At 38.7% G+C, this 24,326-nt stretch overlaps 1 long non-coding RNA gene across 3 annotated transcripts; it reads right to left on the bottom strand.

The window, feature by feature from the left end:
- Positions 1-3,875: 3,875 nt before the first annotated feature.
- Positions 3,876-24,064, bottom strand: LOC135298102 (uncharacterized). 3 transcript variants are annotated; one of them, XR_010360076.1, is made up of 4 exons: positions 23,985-24,064; positions 23,804-23,895; positions 20,824-20,879; positions 3,876-6,001 (listed from the first exon to the last, which is right to left on the bottom strand). It is a non-coding gene; the product is annotated as an uncharacterized LOC135298102 (long non-coding RNA). The 3 variants fall into 3 exon arrangements; XR_010360075.1 differs by lacking the exon at positions 3,876-6,001 and adding an exon at positions 14,388-14,927 and having other exon boundaries at positions 20,778-20,879; XR_010360074.1 differs by lacking the exon at positions 3,876-6,001 and adding an exon at positions 14,388-14,927.
- Positions 24,065-24,326: the final 262 nt, after the last annotated feature.

Below are 24,326 nucleotides of genomic sequence, written 5' to 3'. Positions count from 1 at the left end.
AAATAGTCTTAAGTAACATCTTGAGAGAACTATAAGCTGTTCTTCCCCATCTTCCATCTGAAAATATGGTTGGAATATAGATTTAAGCAAGATGAAGGATTAAACAAACAAAAAAATAATGAAAAGTGGAAATATACACACTCTGAAAAAGCATGGTCAAATACATTTTGCCTTATATAAACTTCACCCAGTCTACGTGGGTTTTAACATACTTCCATGACTTTAAATAAGAAAACATCTTAAAGCACAGCCCATGGGAAACCCAAGCTTGATTAGTTTTACCTTTTAGTACAGCCTGCAGAGTGTAAAACACAGCACATCAGAATTGAATTTGTCATCTCCAGACCCCACAAGAATTTTAGGAACTAAATGGTTAGGAAGCATCCTGATACTTCTCTTTGCTTTAATCATAGTAGAAGTTTCAATTTAAACATTCAGGAAATCTCCCTTATTTAAAGCAATCAACTCGTTGCTAACAGGGTCTGGCTTTACTGTGTTTAATTTTTTGGCATCATGCAAAATTTGATTGGTTACAGCCAATGCGTGAACAGGTCTTCTCCCTCCCCCTTCTCCCTGGGAAATGTAAAATATCTCCAGATCTTTGCTGCATCATTATCAGCCCTGCACATCCTAGTATCTGCTCAAACCAATGAGCTATTAGTGCAAAACCTCAATGAAAAAAGCACATAATAACTAATATTGCCAAGGCAAACTTTGTTGTCTAATAGCTGTCCTATATCTTTCAGCTGCAAAAACTTAGAATCCAGTTTTCTGCCTATTTATTTAACTTTCTTGATGGTTGAGTGTGCCTCTTCTCATTTATTTAGCTGTATATCTGCAACACTTTTCTAAGATTGCAGGCTACTCGGAAAGGAGAAAGCAGTCACCTTCCCTTCTTTGAGCTGTGGTGTTGGTATCCACAGAAATTAGGCTGCATTCTCAGAGAAAGAGCCTTTGGTAAGCCAAGAGATGGCAATCAGGTCTAACATTTTAAGATAAGTGCCAACAATGGACCACTAAATAAGTTGAACTCCCAGTTAAAGACAATTGGTTGGCTGGACCATAAGTAGAATTTAATATGCCAGTTCCAGGCACATGTCATCTGATAAAGTGTCTACAGTCAAATCTAACAAGGAAACCACTGAATTTTAGAAATCCAGAGAGGTGGTCCCTTGGACCATTCTCCTTCAACTCTGAATTTCACTTACAAGACCCAGGTCTGTGGATGTGAGTCCATCACAACTTGGGTGAGCTCATGCCAGAAGAGCCCACATTAAGGGTCAGGGGAGGATACCCTAAACCAGACAGGTTTGGAGAACACCAAGCAAGTGTTCAAAACAAGTTTGGGCTGTCCTCTGGACATATTTTGCTATAGGACATGACAAAAGGTAGTGCTACAGCACACAACTATTTCCAAAAGTGCAAAATCAGGATGCCCATTAACATTTGTGGACAACAGTTTGGAGCAGCAAATTCAATGTCTCACACAGGAAACCACTGAACTGCAGGGAGCCAAACTATGGCAATTTCATCAGTCCTCTTTTCTTCATAACATTTTTATTTTTAACAAGAATAAGGATTTTTAAAGTTGGTGGGGTTTTTTTTTAAGCCATCCTCTATTGAATTCCATGGAGAGACAGTGATAAGCAGACAGTGCTGCTGCTCACCATGACCACGTTATGCTTCCATGACACCTCTTCTTTGCTGACTCTTCATCATGAGGCAGCTAGGTTCAGGCAGCTTTTTCTTTTTTTGGGGGCAGGGAGGGATAATTAAAAAGTTTTATTTTGTATCAAAATGTTTGGGGTTTTTTTCCCACTTGTTTTGTTATGTTTTAATCTGACTTTCCTGATGATGTTTAGGAACAGTTCCTAGTATTTGCAAAGTCTAGAAAGCTGTGACTTCTTTAATTCTCATTTGTGAGCATACTTACATTAGAAAGCTTAATGAGTAATAATGCTGATATACTCATCAGAAAGAAATTATTCCATCTTCCTAAATATGTATGGACACTTTTGAGACCAAATTTACTCCAATAAGTTGTTGCAGTTCCCAAAAATAATTCCAATATAGACTTTTTAATAATGTATTTTCTTATACGTTTCCTCAATTTCATCCAGACATCTAGATCCAAATACAAAACCTCAGACCAGAAGCATGGAAGCTATTTACCTAACTCTTTGAAATATTTAAACTTATGTGTTTATCTCTGAAAGCTATGAAAACTTTCTTCTACAGGTAGTAAAACTCTCACCTTTTACTTGTACTGGGATTGCTACAAATGCCACAACCTATAAATAAATCAACATAATTAAAGTCAGCATAATAAGTTACCTGTAACATGGTAAATATTGTTGATTTATGCAAATGGCAAGATTGTAGACCCTATATGAGGAAAAGCTTTCATATTTACTACTTAGGTTTATTTCTTCAGAGCCACTATCCCTGTCTAAACTGAACCATCCTTGACACTGCTCTGAACAGGGAATCTGTGCTTATCTGATCACAACCAAAAAGCTGATATGAAATAGCCAGAACAACCATTAGGCTTGTACTGAGCAGTTGATATTTCCTGGCGTGAAACTACTGCATTTTTCACCTTGCAGACATTTTCTTGCCTGCAGCTGCAGTCTACCAAAATAGGATCAGTATTTTATATCCTATTCTGGAGTGGAGATGAACCTCCACATAAAGCTCCTGCTATATGATTCTGGAGAACATTGTTATATAAAAAATACAAAAATCAAGAACAACATAAATTTAGGTTTCTGTTTGCAAGAGTCTTAGCCTCATACTCTGCTTTCAACAATTTGGTAGCTTGCTATTCTGGATCAGCAAGTTTTGGCCTTTACCTCATGTACACAGTTGTGTCAAATTGAAAGGTGCGAATCTGATAGAAAAAAATCCCAAATGTAAGCAGAGATTATAGACAGTATGAGGAATTAAACCTGTATGGAATGAAGATTTGCAGTGTGGTGTTTTCACAAAGAAATACATCCATATTCACTAACTTGAGCTTTAGAAAAACCTTGAGTCTTAATGAAAGCTAAAAACCCTCACATTGTAAGGACAGAAATCTCTCAACACAAAGGCCTATGAGGTCAAATTCCAACACTTTCAATATTTTTTGTATAAATCTGTATTGAAGTCTTTAAAATCAATGTACTTGCTTTATTGACAAAACTGTGGAAAAAAATTGGACCACTAAAAAAATCATGTTAATAAACATCTATTTAAACAATTTTAAGATAAAAGAAAAGTCTAAGATATTAGATGCAATCTCTTATGATTAATATGTAAAAAGACTTATAGGTCCAAACTCCCAGCTCAGATATTACATTGAGAATAAATTAAGAAATGTATTGCCAATAACCAAACTTTCAGAGAATATTGTTCTTAAAGATCCATAGAGAATAGTAAATAATATTTTAAAATAATTTTGTCATATTCTTTGCACTACTGAAAAAGTTGTTTGACCCATTAAATAGGCAACCAGCAAGACATAAAACAGAACATTTGCAGTTGATAATAATTCAGAAAAGAATGACCAAGTTGACAAACAGCTAAGAAAGGGTTAACACAGAGCAGATATGTCCTGAAAAGATCAGAACGTAGCTAAACCATGTTATGTCATTGGAAGGCCTACTATAAAACTTATGGATATTTTCGGCCTTTCTAAGGTTTCCTTAAATATATATATATAAACTGATTTATTTATTGTCAGTTATGTAGTAAACATAATTGAAACAAAACCACAAAAATACATTTTAAACACAAAAGAGACTAAAATACTTTAAGTGATATTTTTTTGTCATTTTTAATTTAACCCTTTAGGATAGCAGCAGTTTTTTTTCCTATTGTACATGTCTGAATGTGTATTTCCTTGCTAAGAGAAGGGAGACATTAGAAATTCTTAAGTAACTTAGTAGACTTGTAACTTAAGTAGCTGAGTAGACCTGTGGAATTTATTTCTCTGTGTATTATATCCCTGCTAGAATTAAATTAAAAAGTACCCTAACGAAATATATTTTTCCCTTTTTTTCAGATCTGTTTTTTCTTTTAGTTTCAGCCTGTTGTGGCACACTTAAAGCCAATTTTCATAGACCTTGTTTAAGTTAATTGACCTTGCGGAATTTTCCACAGGCTTCAGGTTGTAGCACTCAACACCTCCAAATGCAGGCTCTGAGGATGTTGCCTGGACTAAGTAATCTTCAACAGTCAGGATGCAAACTCCCTCATATAAAAAGAGAGGATTTTGAATGGATTAAGTTAATGAGAAGAATCACCATCAGTGACTAAGTTTTTCAATTCCCTTAAAAGTGCCAGTAACAGTAAAAAATCCTGAAATCCCAGGATACCAGAGTGAAGAATTTCTCTAAGGAACTGTAGACCTTGTTGCTGGAAACACCATCAGAAACAAATGGGAGGTAGACAAGTTTGTGGAAGCAAGGCTGGGGTGGGCATTGCTTTGGTCTAGAGAACTAATCCAGAAAGAGTTGAGCCCTGAACCTCTGGGGATGGCAATTCCACAGACACTTAAGCTCCTTAAAGGTGTCTTTTCTGACACTGCTTTGGCCATGAGGTCTGAGCTGTGTGGTTTTCCCTCCGTGTTCAACTCAGAAAGTGAAAAATCCAAAAGATGGGGGCACCTGAAAAATTTCCATCAGACTTCTCTGAAGACCAGCTTTGCCAAGAGGTCCATATACTCATAATTCACTTTGTAGTAAGACACTCTTTATTAAGGTCAAAATAATGCTGGAAAAAATATAAATCTTTCTCATTGTGAGGAATAATGTCAAGCAGGGGAATAAATATAAACTGACACATAAATTGCAATCACAATATATATATAAAATCAGCAATATAATATAATTTATGAGTACAGCCTGTGATCCAAGATGCTGGTAGGTCTAACAGGCACATATAATTATAATAAAGCCAGGTTTTCCAGAGTGGCCTATTTGGAAAACATATGTTATTATTAGGTTGCTAGTGAATTCACTGGATGTAAATCAATCTCTTCACTCTACATGCTGACAATGGCAGCTCTGGACATGATAAAATTTTATTATATCAGAGCATCAGCCCTCCCACCTGCAGTATTCATTTATTCTTTTTATGTTTGGGTTTTGACCAAGACAGCTCCCAAAAAAGGTAACTTTCTGCTGTCTCAGTGTAACTTTCCCCTTATTATACAGCCTTTAGCCCTTACTCTATTGATTCTGGCTCTTTTGGCTGTCATTAACTTTTCTTCTATATCAGACAAAATCACAGTCAGGTTCCAAAGACTTTTACTCCATTTTTTCATTACTGGCCAGGGAGGTTATGAAGTTGTTAGCCGATGATGAAGCATGCAGCACTGCTATTTTACTACCATGACACCTTGAGTCCAAGGTGGGACTGGATGGGGCTTTGAACAGCCTGATTTAATGGAAGGTGTCTTTGACCATGGCATATTCTATGTTAGGCATGAGAATGGATTTGGGGAAACCCTGTGCCAACAGTCATCCAGGCAATGATTCAAATTATTCCTGAAATGTTTTACTTCATCAGGGCACAAACACTCAACAAGAACTGAAGTTCAGCCTGTTCTGACAATTCATTTTGCTATAATAAATGTCCTTGGCTATCCTGAGTCATGATGTTTTGGCAGGGGGGTTGTGCTAAGGTGTGAGAACATCTTTGTGTCTCATTTTTATAGGTTGAGTTTGCAGGCAAACCACAAACACATCAGTTAGAAAGATGAAACAATTTAGCTATCGTTGGCTTCAATCTAATCTGTACTAGAGCTTTCTTTAATTGTTATGAATTCTTGCCCAATGCCTGCAAGGGAAACAACTCTGTGTACAGTTCAGAGGATCAGTCATGTCACCAACGTCACTCCAGTGTGAGGCAGAGGGCAAATGAGACAAGAGAGCCTGCAGCAACATCCAGGTAATGATGAACAGGAGGAAGCTCTCGGGCTTGTGCTCATGATTCTCAATGAGTTCACTGATTCAAACTGGAAAAGAAAGAAATTTAAAAGGTCAGCCTACTACTATCTTTATTGTCCCATGTCTCTGGATTTCTGTTATTGTCTTCATGTGTTATGGTGACTGAACTCAGTAAATGACTTATGTCATGCCCTAATTAGTGCTGCCAAAGGAGGCCAATTTAATTAAGTTACAAGACAAAGACATAAAGGGGATGCATCCTTCTCTAATTCAGAACAGTTATGAATTTCATTAGTAAGGTTTGGAATGGTTTACAATTCTGTGCTTTCATTTTGAAGTTCTGGACAATATCAAAAGTCAAATATAAAAGCCACTTTCTCATCCACATAGACCCTCATCTCAGCTTCCAATCGCACATCAAAAGATCCCATACTTTCCTCTCAAAAAAAATTAATGTCTTAGGTGTAGAAAACATTCTTTCCCCTCCTTGTGCCCCCATAATCCCCTCCCTGCCTGCTCTACTACTGGTTTCACTGCCCTCCCTGTACCTGGACCAGCTAAGCAGGGCAGGACAAGCTGCAGCAGGCTGCTTTTGGGGTGCTTGATACATGACCTGTAAACTTCATCTGCTTTGTTTTGATCCTTTTAATTTTTTAAGAGGCTGTAGTGGATCTCCATCTTATTATTTTAGGAAAAATGAGTTGTTTTTTGGTAATTCCTCTAAAGTTTCACCAATAAAATATGTGAACACAGGATGAATGAAGATGTAGATTGAGCAAGCTTATAAAGAAAACCCTTAGATGACCTCAAAAGACTTCATTTTCTTCTCCACTCCACCTTTTTATTGGTTTCATCAAATAAAAGAATTTATTCCTTTCTTCCTTGTTCCTACTTTGGAGTACTTTTGATAATCTTTTTTAAATGACAGCTGTTTGTCATACTCTGAAGGCTGCCGTTGGACTTAAGCAGCTTACCCTGCAGAATGAAATGCAAAGTGAGGATTTTTTCAGTACATAGACAAGTATTTTATATACTGTGTTTTTGGTGGGAGGTTATTTTTTTGAATCAGTTCATAAAGTGATTGTGCTGTGACCGGAAATTATTTCTAGAAGTCAACTACTAGTTAATTTCTCCCTTCTGCTCTCATTTATATTTTCTTTATAAGTTTAGTGAAATTAATACTGCTGAAATAACATATTTTTGGCTTCACTAATAGGAACATAAGAACAAATTAACTGAAGGTCAGTGAAGTTTCACTGTGTTACCCATGGTTCTGTCAATCTTTCCAGTCTTTGGGTTCTTTTCATTTCATTGTGGATATTGTGATTTTCTTTACCTTATATTTAAATCTTTCAGCAAAACAAGCTGAAAGCACGGGTACAAAGGTTTGAAATCACTCTGAAAAAGGACATCTTGTTTCCATCTTTCTTTTCCTTTCTAATGATGATGACCTCACTCCTTTTCTGTAGCTGAAAACCACATTTGTGCCTACCAATCAGTCACAGGCTTTAGGCCAAGTGTCACTCACATCTTCAGACTTTTACGCCACTAATGATCCCTAAAATCCCCCTGGCGTTACAATATTTGCACCTTCACAACTAGATAGCTAAGGAAAACTGAAGCAGGCAAAGCCTTCTGAATTATTTTGGCATTTAAACTACTTTCCTGCACTGAGAGTGCAGGCATATCAATTCCACTCAGGATAAAGTTAGTAATGAAGTCGTCAGTCTCGTGTCAGTGTAATGCACCAAGCTGTCAAAATGCTGTCTGGTGTCTCTTGCTCCTCTCTGTTTTCCTTTGTCACTGCTCCTTTTTGCCTTCCAGCTTCCTTTCCACTCTGACAGTCGGGGCAGCTCAAGGTAAAGGCTGCTTCAGAGACTCCAGCTGTGCTACTGAGAGGTTTAACATCTTCCATCATCTCAGACATGGAACTGTATGAATAAAAACATGATCACACAACAGAGAGAAGAAAGGGAAAACCTCTTGGAAGGTCTGTGTTATCTGAGAGGGACAAAGGATTTGCATACTATCCATGATTCTCTTTGGTCAAGACCTGGTCTAGAGCAGTAAAGAAAAGCAGCACATTTGCACTCAACTTTACCTAATCCTCTGTTAGAGAATTCTAAGGAACTAATTAAATTAACAGGAAAACAGAAAATAAAGCACCAAGATTTTTTTTTTTAAAAATAGGAGGAATTTTAACTAAAGGAATTTTTGGTCACTCTGGAGTCATTTAACAGCAGCAAAAAACAATTTTGTTTGGTAATTTTTAGACTTGGACAGTTACCGTGCTTTGGGAGATGAGAAGCAAAGGAAATGACAAAATCATGTGCTTAAAATTATGTTAAAATAAGTGAGCAAGTTTTCAAATTACAAAGACTCACTTTCTACCTGCAATTTTCATTATGTCTTCCTAGATAGTCTCTTCTGAGAGGGAAGCAAAATCCACATGGTGGCTTACCATAGGAAAAAAAAAAAAAAAACCAAAAAAATCCACCACAGACACAGACAGAGACTTTGCTGTTTCCATTGTATCATTGAATCAGTTTAGAGCTGTTGCAACCCCCTTTGCCCAGGGAAGGATGTATTTCTCTGCAAGCCTTTTTTCCTAGCTTTATTAAACTGTGAATACAAGAATCATGCATGACCTGCAAAGGATATAGGGTCAGCTGGGTTACATCGATTTTGGTATGTGAACCAGCTGTCAAAAATGCAATAACAGTACACTCTGGGAGATTAGGGAGCTGGAAAACCCCAACATAGGCAAAGCACAGAGAGTGATTTTTCAAGGAGGTGTGTGCTGTCATCGACGTCGGAGAGTGAAGCAACTAAATTCCTTCAGTGGCTTTTGAAAGCATACGTTGTAGCAGCAAGACACACACAGCCTTCTTAATTTAGCCTTTTCACTTAAAAATGTCAGCTTTCTTAGGAAGTTTTTGACACCTTATTGGTAAATAACTGAGCCTTGGCACACAAATGCTCAGTGCTTTTCAGGTCACACTAAGCACTGTCTCTAAGCTATTCAGAAGTCTGTATTATTTCTGCCACTCTAATACTGTTACAACACAGACAACATCTCGCTGGTAGTTTACCCAAAGTGTGTGACAATTTGTGATGCATGTGCAAACTGTTTTTATCAATCATACAAATGCCATGTAATTAAATTAAGAAAATTCCTCCTTCATGCTTAACAATTCAGTGTAGTAATAACCATAACAATTATAGCGAAGTGAAGAGTTCAGAAAAAAATTAGGTGTGAAAATGGATAGTAGATGCATTAATTAGCCCAGAACAAGAAAGGCTTTTAGGGTCTTGCCACTGGCAGATCATAAAATGTCAGCCATTCATCTTCATGGAGGGAAGTGCTCCAGGTGGGTGCTGGAACTTCAAGATGACTATTCAGAGTTCTGAGTAAGTCTTTGCAATTTGATTTTTGCTGTGCATTAACCATTGTTTCAGAATTGGTGGTGTTACTTATGCCTTAAATCACCCATTTGAAATGGGGCTTGAATTTCCTAATTTGCAATCTGCTTCACCATGTTGTTTTCTGACACTCTTCTTGTAAATACAGCAACAGTAAAGATACTGAACATACCTTAAAGTGTTATGCAACCTCTATTAAAATCCTGATCCTTAGGGCAGTGCATTTTCTGTACACACACATGTATTTCACTAGCAGCTGTTCCCAACTCTATCGAAGTCTCTTATTTTCAGGTTTTTCCAACTGCTTTCCCATGCCTTTCTCTTTTTTCCCTACTGACAACCATGTCACATAAAAATGTTGTCAGATTAGCTTCTAATGGCTTTGAAATGTATCATAAGAGCGCAAAAAACCAAAACAGTTTTCAAGAGACTCGTTTCTTATGTTAGTCTGGTATTTTAGGCAAACAACTTATGAAAAAAAACCTGACTATGAATCTTTGAATTTTAATGTGTGAATGACAAAATACAAACCTCTACAAGAAGCACATAATTTTTGAAAAAAATATTTCTGCTACAAAATGCAGATAGAAAACTGTGTGTAGGTAGAGGTGCATATGATGAACCAAATTTTTAATATGAAATATGTGCATTTTTATCACAGTATTCCGTTTAGAAACTGCATAAATTGATAAATTAACATTGTTACCCATTAATGATTTTTGCTACAAAAGCAGCAGCAGGAAGAGAAATGCCAAGTATTTGTCAACATCAACATGTTAGAAATTTCAGGTCCTCCATTTGGGCAGCAATGAATGAATGATAATAAAACATAATTAGTCATACGAGCTACCTTGTAAATACCATGTAAAATCAATTGCTGGAAACTCTTTGGTAAATGCTATAAACAAGAAATGTATTTGCAGAAATTAGACTAACTTACTGGTGGAAAGACAAGCTACATTTGTAGGTATTCTTTTCAAAGGACCCTTCAACCAGCTGTACCCCATGCATATTCAATATTAGCATGCAACACTGATGTGTACGCATTACAATTAGGTGTACTCTGGGGAAAAATGAAGTTTTATAACATATTTGTGATTCATTTTTCTTTGTCAAAGTACTAAATGTGATTCACTCATTTTAAGCTCCTGCTCTTTGGGAGAAACATTTGGAATATTTTTGCCTATTTCTCAACAGCAGTGATATTCAGACCAGGATTTGTGAGACTGTAAAAATTACCTAAGATAAGTAAATGTAATGGCAGATGAACTAATTTTACTGTGCAGAAATTCTGTATTTGAAGATTTTGAGTAAAGACCCAAATATCAGAAATTAGGTTGCTATTACTGTATGAGTAAGATGGAAAACATATCCAGATCACAGTGCTGTTTATCATGAAAAAGCAAGACTGATTTGTGAAACTCAAGATAGTTTCACCCCAGAACAGTGGAGATTTTAGTCCAAGTACTTTCAAGCATACTTTCCTCACAAACTGGATTATGCTTCTCTTACTCTTGTCTTATTCTTTCTCTTTGTTCTCTTTCCCATTATCACAGTATCTCCACTTTCTTTAGTGTCACTTTTTCAGCATTTGTGATGTATTATCGTCTCCCCTCATTAATCATCACCTAGATGTAAAACACTCATAAGTGTTTCAGGAATGTTCAAAATTTCTTGCTGTAGGAATACTCTCAGCTTCTTTCACCAAGAAAATCTTCAGGCCTTAACTCTGGGTTTGGCTTCCAAATCCTCTTGCCTTGTTGCAGCTTTCAGACATGCAAATACCCATGGTAAATATTTCAGTATTTCAGTAGTGCAAATACCTATTGTAAATACCACCATCATTATTCATAATGATAAAAGGCTGAAGTCTTTAAATAGAGATGTTTCAGACTGACCTCCAAATTACATGTCTCTGACAACATTTTTCAGTAGACAATATATTCAGTGAAATAAATGAGATTTTTGTTGTACAGTGAGAAATTTAGTGTCCAATTATGAGACTGCTTTAGGCCAAAAAACTGTGAAAAATACAGCATGTTAAATCAATGAAAAGTTTTTGCACAGGACTTCTATTTTCTGAATTCTCACAATATTTAAAACAACCATCAAGGGAGAAGAAGAAAAAGATTGCATTATCCTGGAAATGATACAGAGGTGTTCTGAAGAAAACTTTTAAGGTTTCTTATCTAAGTAATGTGAGACACATGGCTGAGATAGTCCCCAAGTTCCCAGTGGAGGCCTGATTTAGTGTCTGTGTGTATATCTCTTGCATCTGAGTGCCTCAGCAACAGGAATGTGTTGATCTTCAAAGTTCCTGTGGGGAAGAGGAGTATTAATGCTGCTTTTTACAGAAGGGATGGTGGGGCAGAGAACACAGTGGCTCCTGGTTCAAGAGCCACTGTGTTCTGACAGGGATGGAAAAGCATCAATCCTTTCTTCCTCTCATCCAACACCATCATTGCCTTTCTCTGTGTTCCAGCAGAAGCATTTCATGCCACCATCAATCAAATCCTGAAATGGAGATGTTTCTGTGCTAAAAATGATTTTTTTTTTTTAATTTTTTGTGTGTGTGTGGAGGGGAAGACAGCTGAAACAGACCTAGCACTTGCATGCCCTGCCTTTTGTCCTGGTGTAGTGCCTCTGCTGACTGAATTGCTGCTTTCAGTGGCGGCTCTGGACCTCCTTAGCACAGAAAATCCTGTGCTAAATCCTGTGTGAGGCTCCGATGTGATTTGTGCAAAGATGACTCTGGTAAAGCAAGGAAGCTGCAGCTGCAGGTCCCAAACTTCAGGCAGTAACTAATGTCTGCATTAGCCTTACCTTCAGTGCTGAGCTGAGATTTACCCTAACTTAAAGTATAAGTTTCTAAAGCTACAAAGCATCCAGCAGTAGCCAGCAAAAATTTATTAAGCGCATAGGTAATATGAGTAATCTTATTAACATCCTTCCAGGACTAACTCTCATATTACTGAATTTACTCTATGCCAATAATACTTAATAAAAAGATCTTTAGCTGATCCATCTTTTATTTTGTTTGTAAAAATAAAATAAAATTAAAAAAACACCCAAAGGACAAAGGGGAAAATAGACCCCATTACAGGAATTGTCACTGGAACAGTTTAAAAATAATTGAATGTGTTGCTGTGAGTATAGCCTACAATATAAAGTAGCAGCAGGTATAATATTTCTTCTCTCTAGGGAGAATAGAAGGGTGGGCTGGAATGAAGGCAGTATATACCTGCCAGCATTTTGTTGGCACATACATATACAGAAACATCTTTTCCATCTTATCCTGAAACTGTGGGCATTTGGGAAGAGTGACTTGGCCATAAAGCAGCCCCCCGCAACAGCATGTCTTCAAAGTGGAGTTATTTTTTGACTCTTATTTCAGCTCTGCATTTTACTCCACTTGTCATGGCCACACACAGACTCTGATGCTGTCAGTCTCTGATGGATGATGAAGCTGGAAAGAGAAGTTAGAGACAGCTTTTCATCTTCATTCAGTGTTCCCATTTTCCCTGTTTCCTGATGAGGACCTAGTTCACAGGAACAGAGGTTTTTTAGAAACAACTAGACCTTGTAAAGACATCACATTTGTTCTTTGTTTGTTGGAAAGTGACCTTAAGCTGGAGGAGCCCTCTCCAAGGCCATGCCATGGTCATTACTACCCACTCTTTTTTTCTACAGAGTCAGATAATGTCGCTGATTATTTCATTATTATTTAATTGATAATTTCCTTGAAATTATTATGGCTGGGTTATGTAATTCAGCCATTGAAAGATGCTCAGGGTCTGAGACCAAATGACTTAGACTTGAGACAAATCCATGTACTGCAGAGATAAAGGACTAGGTGAGATGCCCCGTGATAGACGACAGAAATGCCCAAGGGAGCACCAAACTAATGAGGATCCATTAAGAATGAATGAAAAGAGCTTGGCAGTCTGGCTCCTTGCAGCTCATCTCAGTAAAAGCTGGGCTCAAAGCTGGGGGTCAATACATGGCCTGACTCTGCAGCGAAGACATGCTTAATGGGGCTATTACATTTTCCACATAAGGGAAATCCACCACTATTTATATCCAGCTTAGTGCTTCGAATTCAGGCAGAATACTTCTGAAACTACATCCACCCAATATTAATAGCATCTGTCTCGCAGATTAACTATCACATTGTGTTTTTATTTAAACATCATCACTGAGCAATCACTCACTAAATTATTTAAAGGAAACAACAAAAAATTGTTCTAAGGTCACAAGAAGGATGTCAGTGAGCCAGTATTACTAAGCATTTTAAAACCTGGAAGATTTCATTTTAAGGAAGTGTAATAATGCCTTTCTTTGGCATATGTAATTCTATATTTTATATTTATGAAGATGGACATTTCTGAAGTGTTTAATGAGCAGCAATATAGTTCCTCAGTTAAAATGCAGAGCCTTATACTATTTTTAATATTATCCAGTAAGTAACTCAGTGCCATATGCTTCTGTAGTTTGACTGCCAAAGAATTCCACAAGTTGCTCTGGAGGCTGCCTCCACAGCCCAGCCAAAACCATGTTTGTGGTATAGAGCTATTGATGTCCTACCAGTGTGGAACTTAAAAATGGCCCCACAGAGGAGTTATGCAGAGGTTCTGCTAACTCCATTGAACAGGATGTGGCTTGGACCCATGTACGGAATCGGGTTGAAGCTTAAATACTAGACATGCTACACTGGAAAAAGACAGTAGAATCTTACTAACAGCGAGGTGCTTACTCCTCTGGGCTGCCAGATGACCTCTGCTCCCCAAAGCATAAGCCACATTCTTAACTTTCATGCACTATCTTAGGGTATATTAAATATTTTAGACTGGGAAATGGCAAGAGATCCAGTCCACTTCTAACTTCTGCTGTGTCACTCTCATTCTGACAGGTATAGGTGACTGATCTAGAAATATATGCATGAAGGTTAGACAATGGGAAAAGAAAAAAAAATTATCATCAACAATAATGTGTGAACATGAACAGAAATTCAAGAGGTCTGTTGGTTGTACACATGCCTTTATTTTGTTGTCCTGCTGTGCATTATACTGGCTATTTAGTACAATGTTTATCCTGTTATAGTCAGAATGCAAATCTTTACTTTTTAATTGTTTGTCATACTTGCTCAAGATTAAGCTCTCATTTTGCACTGACTGGATAAACTCTAACAAATAAACACCAGTATTTACATTTTATTTTTTAACACCATGCAGAATAGTTCTGTTGTCTGGTAATTATGAGGATATCAAAAAATTCCAGTGTTTTTATTCAGCATACGGGTGAATCACTGATCACTCCAGCACTAATGAGAGCCCCAATACTCTAAAAACCAGATCCCAAGATGCATACTAGGGACTCCTTAAGGTGCGGTTCCCATGGTACTGTCATTCTGTAAGGACTGCAAAAATTAAGAGAATCATTAGAACAAGAAATTGCTACATTCCTAGATCAGTTGATTTTGTTGTAGTAGTGTTGATTTGATGGTGAAAACGTGATGTGATGAGGACTCTGAGCTCAAAGCTTCATGGTGTTTTTCTGACTGCAACAGCTGGTCTGTAAAAAGACAGATACTCTCTGTAGACTTTGTTTTGCTAAATGAAGACAGACAAAACTATTTTCTCCCCTTTCCACAAAACAGCTGAACCTCCTGTGCTTAATATGACAGAAAAAAACAATTAAAATAAAATTTACCTCACACATACTCTGGTCGTAGCCTATTCGGATATTTTCTATACAATTTAATATTTTCAGCCTAAAAATAATAATGGTTGAGAAGGGACATAAATGGAAACAAAGGAGCAACAAATCTGAAACAGATGTTAGGAAGCACTCCCAGCACAGAAGAGCTGATGTGCTGAAAAGCTACTTGGGGGCAGGACATTAAAAGACACCTCTCAAGAAAGCCTGTGAGGCAGAGCAGAACAATGGAGGAAAGCTTGCTTCAGATATCTCCTTGTCCTCTACACCTCTCATGCCACCACCTCAGGGAATTCTGCTTTTCTTACACAGCACAATCCTGTGGCCCATTTAAGCCCACTCTAAAACAGAAGCAAAAATGTGAGGGAGAAATTTTGAGAGAATTTCAGGTTAAAAGACTGAGAAGGAGTAAAACCACTGTTGTGTTCTTTCACCTCCAACAGAAATAAACAAGGTTCACCTAGCATGTAACCCTAAGGAGATTAAAACCCACCCAGTATCTATCCATAACATTAATACTTTGTTCATGAAACAGTTAAATTTTCTCAGTCTGGAAGATGACAGGAAATTAATTTTTAACCAGTGTTGATGACCATGTTCCTAGCTACACAATTTATAGTGAACATTTTAGGAATGTCTCTAAAAATAACAAAATTACTGCCTGTTGAATAGAGGACCTGCTGTGATTAGCCCCACTCAGACTGCTAAGTTATCCTTAATGATTAGTATTTAAAGTATCCTGTAAAGTACTCTACAATCATTGGCATCATCCTTCTAAACTGGGAGAAAGACAGGCATAGCACAGGGGAAAATGAGTCAAAAGGTAACATGGATTTCTTTGTCAGAGACCTCAGCACTCAGTTCTCAATTCCTGTACTCAGTCCTCTATTCCTGTACTCAGTCCCCATCTCCCAGCCCCAGTTTGTTGTGGTAACTTTGTCAAAGAGGATATTTACATTTTTCTGTGTCTTTTTAAATGTGGGCAGAAGCCCAGAGGGGAATTAAGTCCCTTGGGAAACCAGAGGGTCTGTACTGAGTGATTTCAGGGAAGAATTTTCAATTCTCCACACTCCTAAATCCTGTGGAGGCGCTGCAGATCCTGTTTGTCAATGCCCATGGGACATGTTCCATGGACAGCAGTGATGAGGAACCAGGAGGTAAGTTCTGCATTGCTGATTTAGTCTAAATTATGAAGCCTGAACTACACTGCAGCACCTGTGGCACACAAGTAGCTGAAAGGAGTGTTCTTGATCATTGAGATCAATTTAGCACACAAGTAGTTAAAGCAGCAACGTTCTTGATCATCAGATCCAGAAGGCAAAACTCAGGTAACTCCAACCCATCAGCATTTCTAGAGCAAGAGGTTCTAGTCCACCTTCACAGGTAAGTACCAGGAAAGAATGGTACTTTTTTGGGATGTGGTTATAAACAGTTCCTGTCCAGAATTGTTTTTAGTATCTCTTCATGCCTTAATGGGACAGGGAAAATATACAGACCCACTCACCACCATCTCCTTCAGGAAGACTTGTTGAGTATGTTACCTGCCATTGATAAAGGGGTAACTCAAGGAAGAAGCTGGTTTGACAATCAGAACTGGATATTACATTTGCAATGACTTCTTTCTGCCCAGTAGATGGGTACATGTTTCCATTAAAAACACATAAAGTTTGCTTTCTTTCTGACCCAGAAATACTCTTGCCTAAACTACAAAATTCTGTGCTACAGAAGAGATGTAGCACCAGAATTCAAAGCCAAAATATTCCATGTCCACTAGGAAACCCAGTTATTTTCTGTTGAGCTCAGGCCACTTCAGCAAAACATTTGCATTACTCACAAATCAACAAGAGCCAACATCCTTAGAAATCAGAGTAGTTGTATCAAACCCTTCTGCATGTCCTTCCTTTTTGAGTGTCACTGCAATGGCAATCCTTTGCAGCTGTTATGTGAGTGGATGACACAAATGATGCCTGGAAGGGATATGCTCTACTTATGAAATGGTAAATTTTTGGTGATAGATTACACACATGTAGCCAGGCAAATAGCAAGGGTTTGTTAAGGCAGGCTATGCATATACATTTTATAATCCCACTTCAGTAACTAAATTCTGGATAACAAAACAAGAAAGCTCCTAATATGTAAAAGCAACTCTCTTCTTATGAGGAGAATTATTAATGAAGATACTGTGTGTGTGTGTGCTGCGGCACTTTGGTGATGTGCGGTCAGGCTCACTTCTTCCTACCCCTTTCCGACTCTTCCTTCTGGTAGCTTGTGGTCCTTCTTTGAAATCTTGTACAAGTTCCTACATCTTTGGTGCTACCAGTATTTTTTGAGGGTTTGTCTTCTGAGCCACCATATGCTGACTTGTGGGGCAGTAAGAGGTTAGTAGGCCACAGTTCTTTTACAGGGACATGTTTTTACTGTTATCATAGTGTAGCCAGTTAATATCATGATCATCACATATTCTGCTGTTCAGGCCAATCCTGTCCTGTTCTTTGGAGACATGCTTTGGTTGGGATATGCTGCTGCCTCCATCTGTCAGATGTTTTCCTGTCAACTCTCTGTGGTTCACATGCTTTGCTTCCTCACTATATGGAGAATCTACCAGGTGAGCCACTTAAGATTCTTGTCTTCCCATTTTTCACCAGGAGCCTCCTGTTACACTGATGTTGCCTTGGACTTATGTGCACCATTTGTCTTTAGTCTCAGCTACCTGTAGAACTTGACTCTGGCTGATTTCAGCACGTTCATCATGGCTACGTGATGGCTGAGCTAGGTCACAGTATCATGGAATCATTTAGGTTTGAAAATTCCTCTAAGATCATCAAGTTCAACCATTAGCTTAGCACTGCTGTGTTCAACACTAAACCATGTCCCTAAATTCAACATCCACACATCTCTGGAACACTCCCAGGGATAATGATTCCACCACTTCCCTGGACAGTTTGTTCCAATGCTTAATCAGCCTTTCAGTGAAGAAATTTTTTCTGATATCCAATCTAAACTTACCCTGGTGCAATTTGAGACTGTTTCTTCTTATCCTATCACTCATTACTCGGGAGAGGCTGTCCCCCACCTGGATACAACCTCCTTTCCAGGGAGTTGTAGAGAGCAATAAGGTCCCCTCAAGTCTCCTTTTCTCCAGGCTAAGTACCCATAGCTCCCTCAGATGCCCCCCAAAAGACTTGTGCTCTAGAGCCTTCACCAGATCCATTGCCCTTCTCTAATGCCTCAATGTCTTGCATGTAGTGAGGGACCCAAAACTGGACACAGGATTAGAGAAGCATCCTATTAGTCTCTGGGGTGAACACTGGCTTTTCCCTGTTTTTCCATGGGGACTCAGGGAAAGCTGGCTTGTGATCAAACCAGATTTGGACTTTAATGACCCTTGTGAGTCCCCTCCAAATTAGGATATTCTGTGATTCTATGAAACTGCCCTTTCTGATGAATTTTCTTAGTCAAGCAATAATGTAGCATTACCCATTATGAGAAGCCTTTGGTTTCCTTACCCTGAGTCTCACTTGCTTGTTTTACAGATAGTTTAACTTCCAGACACTGAGGTGGTAAGTGTCTATACATATGCAGCCCCTCCCCCTGAAAGTGAGACATGAGGATCTGTGCAGAGCATGGCAATCACTCTGAGAAATGGATATGGACAGAAGGATTTACCCCAAGATGGAATTATAACCTCTATGCCATTACACATAAGTTAAAGCTGTTGCTCCAGCACAGTTCATGAAAAGGTGTTAGAGAGAGAAAGAGCTGAATTCCACTATCAAAAAATATATGCATGTAAGCTAGATTGAAGGCCAGTTCTTTATGAAAAACAGTAAAAAACTGTGGAATAACTGTGGAAAACACAATGCTGAGTATGAATAAGGGTCCCCAGAGTTCCCTTGCCTTCACAAGCTACATGAATCAAGGCTGCAGTTTCAATCACAAATTAATTAGTGTTTTCTGTATGTCCCAAACTACATCAAGTTGCCTGTAAATATAGTGAAGGGGAGAGAAGGACATGGGAATGAATGGAACAAGCTCTAAATAAACAAACAAATAAGCCAATAAGACTACCAAAGTAAAAACAAATTAATGCGCAATGCCCTAAATCTGCTTTCTTGAGCAGGTTGATCAGTGATCTACAGTTTTTCATGTTTGGTGCCACATGGTCTATGTAAACCATGATAAGACTCTGAGGAATCAGGGAAGCTGGAGTCTGGCTGGCACATGAAATCATTCCTGAAGTGCCACTGCCTGTGACATGAGGGATGGTTCCAATGTCTTTGCCTGCCTTCAGGACCTTTTACTGACAGGTGCAGCAGATGAATTTCTCTTACAGCCTTCCTTGCAAGAATGAGACCAACCCTCCAGCAGTCCAGGCTGCCAGATGACAGAGGAAGGTGGCTTTGCTCATACTCACAGGACTCGAGGCATTCTTGTGAATGAGCAGCAGGGACCTCCTCTTCTGCAGAAGGAACGGCTGAATGCTCTGATTTACTGTCACCATGGGACCAGGAACATGAAAAGCACAAGCTTCCCAGTCTTCCCCTGTCCTGACACATGAACTCCATAATGTCCTCTGGGCTGAGAACCACCCTGAATTGCCAGGCAAAATGCTACAGCTAGGACTGGAAATCCATTGCACCTCTGGAGTCATTTATGCGCCCCAAATTCTGCAGTGGCCTGACTGATTCAAATAGCTGTGGAGGAATAGCTCCAGCTCAATTTGTGTTTCTCATGGGGAAGGCACAGGGGCTGCTGAGCCAGGTTTGCCCGGGCAGTGGGAGTCACAGCTATGATCTGAGATGGGTGGCAGGGAGCCAGCACCAGCCTGCGGTATCGTCACTCCTCTGCCCCCCACCAGTTCACAATATTCATCCCAGAGGAAGGCAGAAATTGCTCCGATCTCTGAGAGCTAAGGCGGCTAAGTCAGACTGTGGAGAGCAGGCCTAGGTAAGGGTACATGGAAATGCTCCACAGTCCAGCTGTTTAAGAACTTGAAATAAGGGGGTCAAGACTGTCTAAGGACAGATAATAGTACTCCTCAATAGGTTGTGTGGCTGGTTTAATGAATGGTTTATCCGTTCCTTAGTTTCTGTTAGTTGCTGGAGTTGTGACTTTAAAAAATATATGTACAAAGTGTTGACAACTATTTTGTCACTTGCTTTTTTGACAAAGACCTAAAACCAAGGAATTTTCTTTGTAAAGAGGGGAAGATACTGAAATTTATTAGGTGAGTTTTTTTCTTAAAAAATTACTTACACCAGAAGCAGAAAAATATGGAAAACTGTCTATATTTCCCAGCTAGGAATAATATCCATAATTACAGAAGAAATCTAGAAATAAGGGTTTGGTTCTCAGCAGACTAAAACCCATTCTTGTGGTTGCAATCATAGGGAAATAATGAACAGACACACACAAAAAATCTTTCATCACAGCCTCAGCACATCTTGGATGCGAGAAACAACATTAATTATTTTAATGTTTCGCAGCACTTTGCAGATTTTGGGGCTTATTTTCACCTGTCCTTCCTGAGAGCATTCTGAGTTAAAATAATAGCTCATTATTTGGGCAGAAAAGCACTCCTGAAGAGTGTTTTCTTTGTTTTTGCTCACAAATTACTGATGAAAATGAACGGTTGACAAATTAAGTCACCCTGGTAGTTGGGAGTAAAAAAAAATGTCTTCAACTACAAGTTTAAGATCTGCTTACATGTCTTTAGAAAGGGTGTGGCTTCTCTCTAATGTTGTGTACCAACCTTGGTTCAGTCTTCATCCCCTGCATTGTCTTCATCACCTTTATGACTCATCTGCACTGCAAAAAAAATTTAAGAAAAGACAAAATATTGAGTGATCTGGTTATAACTTTTTTTTCTTTAACTATTTAAACATGGCTTCGTACTGCAGCATGGACTAGAGCTAGCTTAGCTGTAGTTTTGAGGCCATAATTGAAGTCTTTTCTATAATGAAATACTGGATTTATGCTTTATTCATACTATGGCAATAGCAGCTACATTAACATATGTGGGTGTTGTTGCTTAAAGACCAAAAAGGTTGAATTCATGCACTAGATGCAGTGCAAATTTTTGGTAACACAAGCCTAGAGCTTGTGTCAAATATATATACATATATATCATATATATTCAAATATATGACAATTTTTGATGCTGATGGTATATATTTGCAGTTGGTTTCAGTAGTAGTTACTTTTTTAAGGACCACAAAGGAGCAATAGTGAGACACTGAATTCACCTGGTGGTAAACCAATACCATACATACACATCTTTTTCTTTTCCTCCCTACTACTGAAATTCAATAAATGACTTTCCATTAACAGATATTAAGAACTGTTACAAAGGCTGCAATCCTCTGGTAAGGCTGACAAGTGTGCAGTTGAGCCATCAAATAGCACTGAAGCAGGTAATTTCTAACAGAAGTGTGGATCAGAGGCAAACTCTGTTGTTAACAAAGGATTTAACCCTTTGAAGTGTCTCTGTCCCCCTTCCCAAAAATGAGCATGAAATTTAAATGAACACAAATTCACTTCTATTAATGACAAGCTAGGTTTGGAAAAATTCTTAAAGTTTTGTTTTGTTTTGTTTTTAGTCTTTGCATTTATCACAAGTTTATATTTCCCACAGTGAGATTTATTCCTTCTGCTATAAAATAAAATACCATGGTAAAGAAAGAAAAAAGTTTCCTGAACTCCTCCTAGTATTCCCAGAGGACATCTCAGCATCAACTGAAAAGTTTCATAAGCTGTCCATGGACATCAGAGAGTAAAGGCTCATTTGAGCTGTGGCTTTGGTGAGTCAATCTGCTCACACTTCATCAGGAGTGCCAGGGGATCCTGATAAAATGATAAGGATGCTGTGCACTGGGTAGAGGAGAACATAAGTAAGCGACTTAATTCCATTTGTTTTAACATTTCTTTATATCCATATGCTTGAATCATATCACACCAGCCCAGCCTTCATACTCAGAGAGTTCTGCTGGATTGGATTAGGTAATATATTGAAAGCTGTATTTCTTGAAGTGCCTTTGGGTTTTGTGTCTATATGTGTGTATGTGTGTGTGCGTGTGTGTGTGTGTGCATTATTTCTCTGTGACTGTGTTTTTGTATATTCAGAAGACAATTAAACGATGCTTCTCCCAGTCCCTTTGCTAGAAAGCAAGGCCATCCCCTGAGAGTCATTTACTATAACAGCTTGTGATGAATAGACAGATTTAGGTGTAAAAATGCTGGGTGTATTATGGGAGGGATATTAATTACCATTTTATTTTGATGCAACAGAGAGAACTAAGTAAGCAGTCAGCAGGCAGAGCATGGCTCTGTGTTAAATCAAAGCTTTGTGGTAACTCTTCTTTCCCACTGGAGAGGACACACAGACAGCCACCAGCCCTCATGCTGCTCTGAGCTGCTGAGGAGGGGGCAGCATGGGACACGTGACACATCTCTAAATGCACAGACTACTGATGCAACTTGCTTCAGCTTCAGAGAAAGGTCTCTGACTTTTTTGTCTTGCCTAGGATGAGTATTGAAGGTAAAATCCCAACTAACCTGAAGAACACCAACCCAGGGCAAGATTGTGTCCTTCAGCACCACGAGCAATGTTCCTCTTAACAGGCCTAGCACAGCAGATATGTTGCCCATACTTCTTACACTGAATAAGCAAGCTCATCATGGAATGCTTGTTTTCCTGAGATATCTGTTAAGTATCTGCTGTTCTTCCAGTACATGCTAGTGAATTAGTAGTCGTAATTTTGATTTCCTTCTCTTTATTGCTGGCAACCAAGATGATTCCATATGGTCACGTGTGATACTGTGTATCCAATGGCTTATATACTAAATAAGCATCTGCAGAGCTAATACCCTGGACGTTGTTCATTACTATCATTTACTTGGCCCAAGTTTTTTCGTGTATTATTTCATAAATGCATAATATACAAATGCCCACTGCATGGCTCTGGCCCATGTCATTGCCACATCCTGGCAAGCTTCTCTTTCCTCCCATGCAGTGCATACTCCAGCAGTGTGGTCAGTGAGAGGGAACTGCATAGGGTCAGGCATACTGCCCGTGGTCCATGTACTTGGAACTGGCACTGACCTTGGAAAACAGAGGAAAGAAAAAAAATAGGAAGATTTTGTTTTTTTTTCTCACTCCCAGAAATTCCATAATTGTGCAGTTGCTAGATCAGATGCAAAGAAGAATTTTTGAAAATGCAGTTGGGGAAACCAGAGAAAATGGGGCCATTCCTTTTGGGTAGCAGCCCATAGTTAGATCAAATTATGCTGATCATGAAACTGTATCCCTAGACAGGAGCCCACAGCTGCAATTGCAGAGTCTTGGAGCATGCGCAGAGCAACTGGAATATTCTGGAAATGCAACAGGGAAAATTCAGCAGTTCGCAGCTGAGCATGTGGAAAGTGAAGTGAGTCAAAGGTCTGAAGGTTGGCATCACTGTGGGAGGATTTTCTGAGGAAGCCAAAAATCAACACTAGGGCAAACAACTTTATCATGTTTCAAACTCTTCTTCCAAAGCATGGGAAAATATATACATTGAAAAGAAATACATATTTTGCCTAAAGAATAGCTGAAGAAAAAACTGAATTTGTTTCACTTCCACTTCCTAGCAACTCTGATCCTGATGTTATCTCTTCTTACAGAAAATTTTATCTGGAGCAATTCCGTTTTAGGCAACAGAAGGCTGTGGAGAGAGAAGTGGTAGCCCATCTACCTGCTTCCAGGTTTCAGATGCCACCTGCCCCCTCTGCTCTGGTTTCTGGTTACAGCTGGCTCAGCACTCTCAAGCTCCTGGAGGCCACGAACCTTGATGGGAATAGAACATTACCCTGACAAGTCCTTCCCTTCCTCTTCAGACGATGAGCCAAGACAAATCAGCTTTTGTCAGGCTTTACATTTATGGCAATTCCATTTCTCCTCATCTTTCTTCTCAGTTCATTATGTCATGCATCTCCATTCATCACCTTCTAAGGCACTGGTTTAGTACTATGTGGTTGTGACCAGGTAGATCAATAGTGATGGAATCATAGAACTGTAGAATGTTTAGGCTGGGAAAAATCCTTTAAAATTATCGAGTCCAACTGCAAACCTAACACTACCAAGTCCACCAACAAGCCATGTCACCAAGTGCCACATTTGCAAAGTCTTTTAGATCACTCCAGGGACAGTGACTCAACCACCTCCCTGGACAGCCTGTATCAATGCTTGAAAACCCTTTAAACGAAGAATCTTTACCT

Source organism: Passer domesticus, chromosome 3 (assembly GCF_036417665.1).
Source record: "Passer domesticus isolate bPasDom1 chromosome 3, bPasDom1.hap1, whole genome shotgun sequence".
Lineage (NCBI taxonomy): Eukaryota > Metazoa > Chordata > Aves > Passeriformes > Passeridae > Passer > Passer domesticus.
Note: the sequence above shows the minus strand (reverse complement) of the source record. Positions and strands in the feature narration are given on the sequence as shown.